Source organism: Cherax quadricarinatus, chromosome 38 (genome assembly GCF_038502225.1).
Source record: "Cherax quadricarinatus isolate ZL_2023a chromosome 38, ASM3850222v1, whole genome shotgun sequence".
Taxonomy (NCBI): Eukaryota; Metazoa; Arthropoda; class Malacostraca; order Decapoda; family Parastacidae; genus Cherax; species Cherax quadricarinatus.
The window spans coordinates 30,191,669-30,199,108 of record NC_091329.1 but is presented as its reverse complement, the minus strand read 5'-3'; positions in this window follow the sequence as shown (position 1 = coordinate 30,199,108).

Below are 7,440 nucleotides of genomic sequence, written 5' to 3'. Positions count from 1 at the left end.
AAAGTAACTACCGAACCTATTGATGTTGTGTGTCTACAAGAGTGCAGAGTCCCTGAAAAATCCCAACCCCCTAAATTACCATCATTTGTTGCATGTAACCTCAAATCTACTAACTCTTGTGTTCTATATATTAAAAAATCACTTCTCCATCAACTTCTTGCACATAAGAAAACAGAGGGGCTACAATATCACGGTGTTAGGATTTATATAGGGAACTCTGCTCTCAACATATTTAACTTGTATGCTCCTGCTGATAAATTTAATTACTTGGAGCTCCCAACTTGTGCTCATTCTGAGCCTACTCTTATTATTGGCGATTACAATGCGAGACACAAAAGCATTGGAAACTCACAGTTTGGTAATCGTAATGGCAATCAACTGTTGTCACTCTTAAACAGTCATGATAATGTCCAAATTGTAGGTGACCTTGAACCCACACATATCTATGGAGGCATCCTTGATCTGTGCCTGGGCTTCAACATTACTCCTGCCAGCTGTGAGTCTTCCATTGTAACAGATATAGCGTCTGATCATTTCCCTAGGCTAACCTCTCTAGATATTGGTAATACTATCCTTCCTGGTGGGATATTCAAACGGAAACGTTTTAATGTTCCCACAGATCAGCATGATGACTTTGTTGCACATGTGACTGACTGGTATAATTCCTATGAGTGTTCCTCTGTAGAGACCTTTAACAATGATCTTGTGAGCAGTATTCAGAACTACTTAGAGCCGCCACTGCAACCTCTTGGTACTCTAAACCCAACAAACTTCCGTAATAATCATACCTCCTTCAAAAACCACACTTATTACAATGATTCTAAACTTCGTACACTGAAACGTACTGCTCGCAGACTAGGCCTAGCCTATAGAAAATATCGTACCCCTGGAATGCTGAGGCTCTTCCAAACTGCCCTTGCTGCTGCCAGAGAGCGTATGACAGAGCTGCGGCAAACCGACTGGGAAAAATTTGTCAACGGTCTTAATGCTCACACCCCACTTAGCCGGGCATGGAGGGACATAAATAGAATTAAGGGTAAACGAACTGGGCAGATCGCGCACCCTCATCCCTTGCATAGGGCGAATGAGTTAGTCAGTGCTTGGGCTGCTACATCTAGCTATGACAATCTTCCCAGTACCACACAGGCAAAATTAAATGATAAATATGATGCAAGGGAGAGACTTGTTTGCTTTATGCTCAGTAAGGCAGATGATTGCAACATTCCTTTCACTAATTATGAACTTGATGCAGCGCTAACTAAGGGCAACTCCACGTCGCCTGGTGAGGATGGTATTACTTACAACATACTCAGATTGCTGTGTCGAGTACCAGGTAATCCATTACTTGAATTATATAACATGAGCTATGTAACTGGGGAGCTCCCTCAATCTTGGACCAACAGCCTCATCATTCCAATTCCTAAGCCCAATCAACAAAATGCATTTCGCCCAATATCTCTTACTAGCTGCTTGTGTAAAACATTTGAGAGAATGATTCTTAATCGTCTCATGTACAGAATCAAACAATTTTTGTCTCCCCGGTTACATGGTTTCATGCATGGAAGGAGCGTGCATCATTGCATAGCCACCTTTCTCACCCTGCACACTGACAGCTCCTACACTACCTTCCTTGACCTTAAATCCGCTTTCGATGTAGCCAACCGACATGTAATAATTAGTGAACTTGCCAGAATGGATGTTGGAGGATGGCTTCTCCGCTGGATTAAAGGCTACCTGTCCAACAGAAAATCGTCTGTGTTGTTCCAGGGACATAGAAGTGTAACTAAAGACTTTGAATTAGGAACCCCACAGGGAGGTGTGCTCAGTCCCACACTGTTCAATATTCTAATTAATGCATTACTTAATGCTATGCCTAGTCAGCCCCATAATTATGTGATTAGTTTTGCTGATGATATAATGATTCACACCACCGGATTCTCCAACACCCAAAACATTCTTAATCATGTACTAGCCTCGTGTCAGGACCTGGGGTTGATAATCTCTACTGATAAAACAAAGATACTCAATAGGCGTCCTCCTCGACAGAGAGGCACAGTTCGTCAGATCCAATTGCATGATGGGTCTCTTCTAGAATATGTAAGCAGATACAGGTATCTAGGCTTTGAGGTTCCACTACTTGGACCTGTTGTAACAAGACTTTGTCGCCAATACAAAGAACGACTAAGAGCACTTAGAGTTGTGGCAGGGCTTCACCCCAGGTATGGTGCTAATGTTAAAATTGTGAAAATGATGTATCTTGCTTATATTAGATCATTGGTTGATTATGCTGCGCCACTACTTGCTCTTGTGTCTGACTGGAAGCTTGGAGGGCTGGAAAAACTGCAGAACGAAGCAATGAGGATCATCCTAGGATGCCCTCGTACTGCCAAAATTTTAAATATGCAAAAAGAACTTGATATTCCAAGCATCAGAGATCGTGTTACTGAAAGAAATATCCTAATTGGGGTTAATATGCTCAGGCAAGCTCATTCAAACCCCTGCACAGAAGCCCTCAAAACTTTCCTCAGCACTGGTGAACACTCCTCCAGATGGATCGAAAAGACTGGAACCGACCTCCGCATGAATCAGATACATGATCTATGTCAAGTAAGGCAACAGCGGCACTTCTCCGCTCCATGGAATATTACCCCATTCCAAACTACCATTCCTCCATTTCCCCCCAAACTACTTCTTAAATCACAACCAAAACTTCGCCTTGAAGCCAAACATGAGGCCTTAAGCTGTATTGATAACTTAGTCACACAGCACACACTCTCGCAAATTATTTACGTTGATGGTTCTGTTCACCAATCCACTGGTGCAGCTGGTAGTGCTGCTGTTGTCGTACAGAGTGATGGCTCTCTTAAAGAAATTGGAGCACGCATCAATAATTGGGCCTCTACCCTTCAGACAGAACTGTTTGCCATACTCCTTGCACTGAAATGCATCTATGTATCAAAGATTGACAGTTTAATTGTAACTGATTCTCTGTCATCCATAAATGCTCTCAACTCATTAAGCATAAATTGTGGCATGCTTGTGTCAGAAGCCAGACACAGGTATGGTAGGATTGTGGACAGTGGAGTCAGAGTGCGCATGCTGTGGATTCCATCTCACATTGGTCTTCAGATGCATGATAGAACTGATAAATTGGCTAAGCTGTATGCTTTCAAAGAGGGAGTAGATTACAATCTTGGCTTGTCAGGTAGTAGTTTGAGAACAATAATACGAAAAGAACTTCAGCTGAATTTTATGGACTTAAGGCTCAGGGAGATTGACACCAGTGAGTCCATCTATCATCATTCTATCATGCAGGAGGAGCCACATGTCTATGGTGCATCCAACAAAATAAGCAGACTCTTGGATGTCACTACCGCCCGGCTCCGGCTGGGTTACAAGTATCTTTGGCAGGTTAAATCACCACCACCAGATGTAGACCAAACGAAATGTAAACTTTGCCAGATGGATTATTGTCACACCTTGCGTCATTATGTACTGGAGTGTGATAAAATTAATGAATTTAGAAACAACTCACTCAGAAGTGTTCAAGAAATGGCTAAGTATTTTATCCACAGTGGTATATTACAGACCATTCTGGAGAAATACCCTGACTTTGCTAGCTGTAAATAAAGCATTACCACATATGTGCATGTGTGTGTGTGTGTGTGTGTGTGTGTGTGTGTGTGTGTGTGTGTGTGTGTGTGTGTGTGTGTGTGTGTGTGTGTTTGTGTGTATGTGTGTGAGTGTGTGAGTGTGTGTGTGTGTGTGTGTGTGTGTGTGTGTGTGTGTGTGTGTGTGTGTGTGTGTGTGTGTGTGTGTGTGTGTGTGTGTGTGTGTGTGTGTGTGAGTGTGTGTGTGTGTATGAGTGTGTGTGTGTGTATGAGTGTGTGAGTGTGTGTGTATGAGTGTGTGTGCATGTGTGTGTATGAGTTTGTGTGTGTGTGTGTGTGTGTGTGTGTGTGTGTGTGTGTGTGTGTGTGTGTGTGTGTGTGTGTGTGTGTGTGTGTGTGTGTGTTTATGTGTGTGTGTGTATGAATTTGTATGTGTGTGTGTGTGTGAGAGAGAGAGAGACTCAGCAATCAACATTTGCACCAATAACTCACTACAGTTGTGACCGGGTGTGGAAGTGTCAATTGCTCATTACTCTAAAATTTGTTCATGATTGCAGCCATGTATAAACGTAAGTAACCATTCTTACAGTATTCATTACCTTTGTAACTTGTGAGTTCATTACCTTTGTAACTTGTGAGTTCATTACCTTGTACCTAGTTCAGCCATCAAAACTTTGGAGCCCGGTCCCTGGACCCATTGTGTACCTCTGTAATCTGTAAATACCTTTGTAACTTGTCATGATTGTGACTAGACCTACCTGGAGTTCATTACCTTTGTAAATTGTGAGTTCATTACCTTTGTAAATTGTGAATTCATTACCTCTGTAACTTGCTCAGCTATCAAAACTTTGAGGCCCAGTCCCTGGACCAATTATGTACCTCTGTAATCTTTTGACTACCGCCCACAGGATGGGTATGAGGTGCATAATAAACATATTAAACTAACTAACACTCCCACAACTCCACTCCCAAATACATTAGTTTCAATCTTTCATGGATCCTGACCATACCCCCCCCCCACCCACACCTTCCCTCACCACCTCCCTTTTAATAAAGACACATTTGTCCCTCCTCTTTAAGTCCAGCAAACCCAACCCCCTCTGCCGCACAGGTAACATTACCACGTCCCTTTTAAGCCAATCACATCCCGAGCCCCACAAAAATTTGAAAACCCTCCTAAGTATGTCTGCTATTGCCGTCAGTGTTAATGGGAACACGGCCGCCATGTGCCATACCTTACTATACAATAAGACATTAATGACAATGGCCCGCTGTACAAGGGTCAAATGATAAGGCCTCAATGTGCCCAATCGCCCATGAATCCTATCCGCCAACCTAATCAAGTTTTCCCTGCGTGCTACATCCAGATCATCTGCATAGATGAGACCACAAATTTTTAACACATTCACCTGCCTCCCCACCATTGAACTACACCACTCAACCCTCCCAGCCCAAGCTCCTAACCCCATGACCATGGACATTTCTGAGTTCACTCTCATACCAGTTACATCCAAGAACAATTGTACTACCCCATCCATGGTATCCATTGACATTCCCTCCCTAACCAGAACAGTAGTGTCATCAACATACCCTATTAAGACTGACCAAACCCTCCCAAACCTACTCCCTTCACCCCCCTATTGCACATACGCTTCTTCATCATCCTATAAAAGGGGTCCTGCATGCATGCAAATAAAAGTTGTGACACAGAGCACCCCTGTCGAAGTCCCCTTTCCATTACAATCTTCCCACCCACTCTCCCATTAATCTGTACCCTCGAACATTAAAATGGTATAAAATACCGACAGATTGTTAGGTAAGACACATATGCAACAGTTAGGTATCTTTATTTTGAAACGTTTCGCCTACACAGTAGGCTTCTTCAGTCAAGTACAGAAAAGTTGATAGAAGCAGAAGATACTTGAAGACGATGTAATCAGTCCATCACCCTTAAAGTTTTGAGGTGGTCAGTCCCTCAGTCTGGAGAAGAGCATTGTTCCGTTGTCTGAAACAATATATTGTTTCAGACAACGGAACAATGCTCTTCTCCAGACTGAGGGACTGACCACCTCAAAACTTTAAGGGTGATGGACTGATTACATCGTCTTCAAGTATCTTCTGCTTCTATCAACTTTTCTGTACTTGACTGAAGAAGCCTACTGTGTAGGCGAAACGTTTCAAAATAAAGATACCTAACTGTTGCATATGTGTCTTACCTAACAATCTGTACCCTCACCATTGCACTGCGATACAAAGCATCTACCCATCCCACTATTTCTTCCCCAAACCCATGTCCCCTGAGGATGCCTCTCGTTCCACTCAGTCATATGCTCCCTGCCAGTTTAAAGCCACCAAACCCCCCTCCCCCCCTTTTGCTTCCATGAAATCCCATAGGAACCCATGTCCCTCCACGATAGACCTCCTTGGCAACCCAAACTGAGTTCTTGATACTACTCTATCCACTACGCATTTAAATCGATTCCCCAAAATTTTGGCAAATAGCTTATAATCTGTGCATAACAACGATATTGCCCGGTAGTCCCTAAGTGTATGTTGCCCCTTACCTTTTGGTATCAATACTACTACAGCTGTTGCCTGCTTCTCCCCCAACTCTCCCCTCTCCTTCATTAAATTTAATAACCTAACCAAAAAAACCCTCATTAATTCCCAATGCTGTAGATAAAACTCTGCCAGGAGTCCATCGATTCCCGGAGCTTTACCCTTACGCATTTCACTTAAAGCCTTCCATGTTTCTCCCTCAGTTATTTCCCCTCCCAACGCTTCCCTATCACTGTTTCCCAACAGACATATCACATTCTCACACACCTGTTTTAAAACCCCAGCTCCTACCCTATCCCTTTGCCAATACTTTCCATACCACTCGTCTGCAAACACTCCCATTCCGTCTGTGGTGTGTATAACCTGACCCACCCTATACCCACCTACCGACTCATGAACCTCCAACCATGGAATAGCTGTTGCCTGCTGCCGTTGCTTTTGCCTACGCAATACACACAACGAAGGCTTATCGCCCCATAACACCTCTTCCAAACCTGCCATTACCCTCACTGCTTGGAACCTCTCATCTTGGAGCTCATGCAGCCTCCCCTTAAGTGTCAGTATGTCATCCATAGGATAATTACCCGCCACCGCCCCTCTCGCATAACAACCCCGTAACCTGTCCTCCAAATAGTTGGCCAGCCCATATTTTAAAGAATTAATTCGTTTTCCTTCTCTCATGTAATATTGCCTAATTCGTTCTTTAGCCACACCATCCCACCATGTTACCACATCCTCCACCCGATGTACCTCTGCACTTAACCCCTCCCACAGTGTTGTAAATCCCTCCAACCCCTCCTCATCTCCTAACACACTCGTATTTAACTTCCAATAACCCCTAGAGATACCCACCAGTGACTCCCATCCCACCTCTGCCATGACCGCCCTATGATCCGAATAAGCTACCTCTATTGTGCAGAAAAACTTTACCAAGACCCCTTGAGAATGTAAAACCTATCAACCCTAGCCGCATAACCCCTCCTCACGAAAGTGTGCTCCACCTCCCAAACTCCCCCTCCAACTGCATCCCTCAACTGAATATCCCTCAAGAGGTCTCGTAAGGCCACCGACATGTGCCCCGCCCCTTTTGATTCCACATCAGCCCTTCTGATAACACAGTTCCAGTCCCCACCAACGATGGCCACCGCAGGTAAACCATGTAAGAAGACAACTAGGTCATCACATACAAATTCCTGCTTTACTTTCACATCGTTCTCAGCAGGTGCATACATACTAACAAAGTTTACCCTCTGCCCCATCCACCACCCAT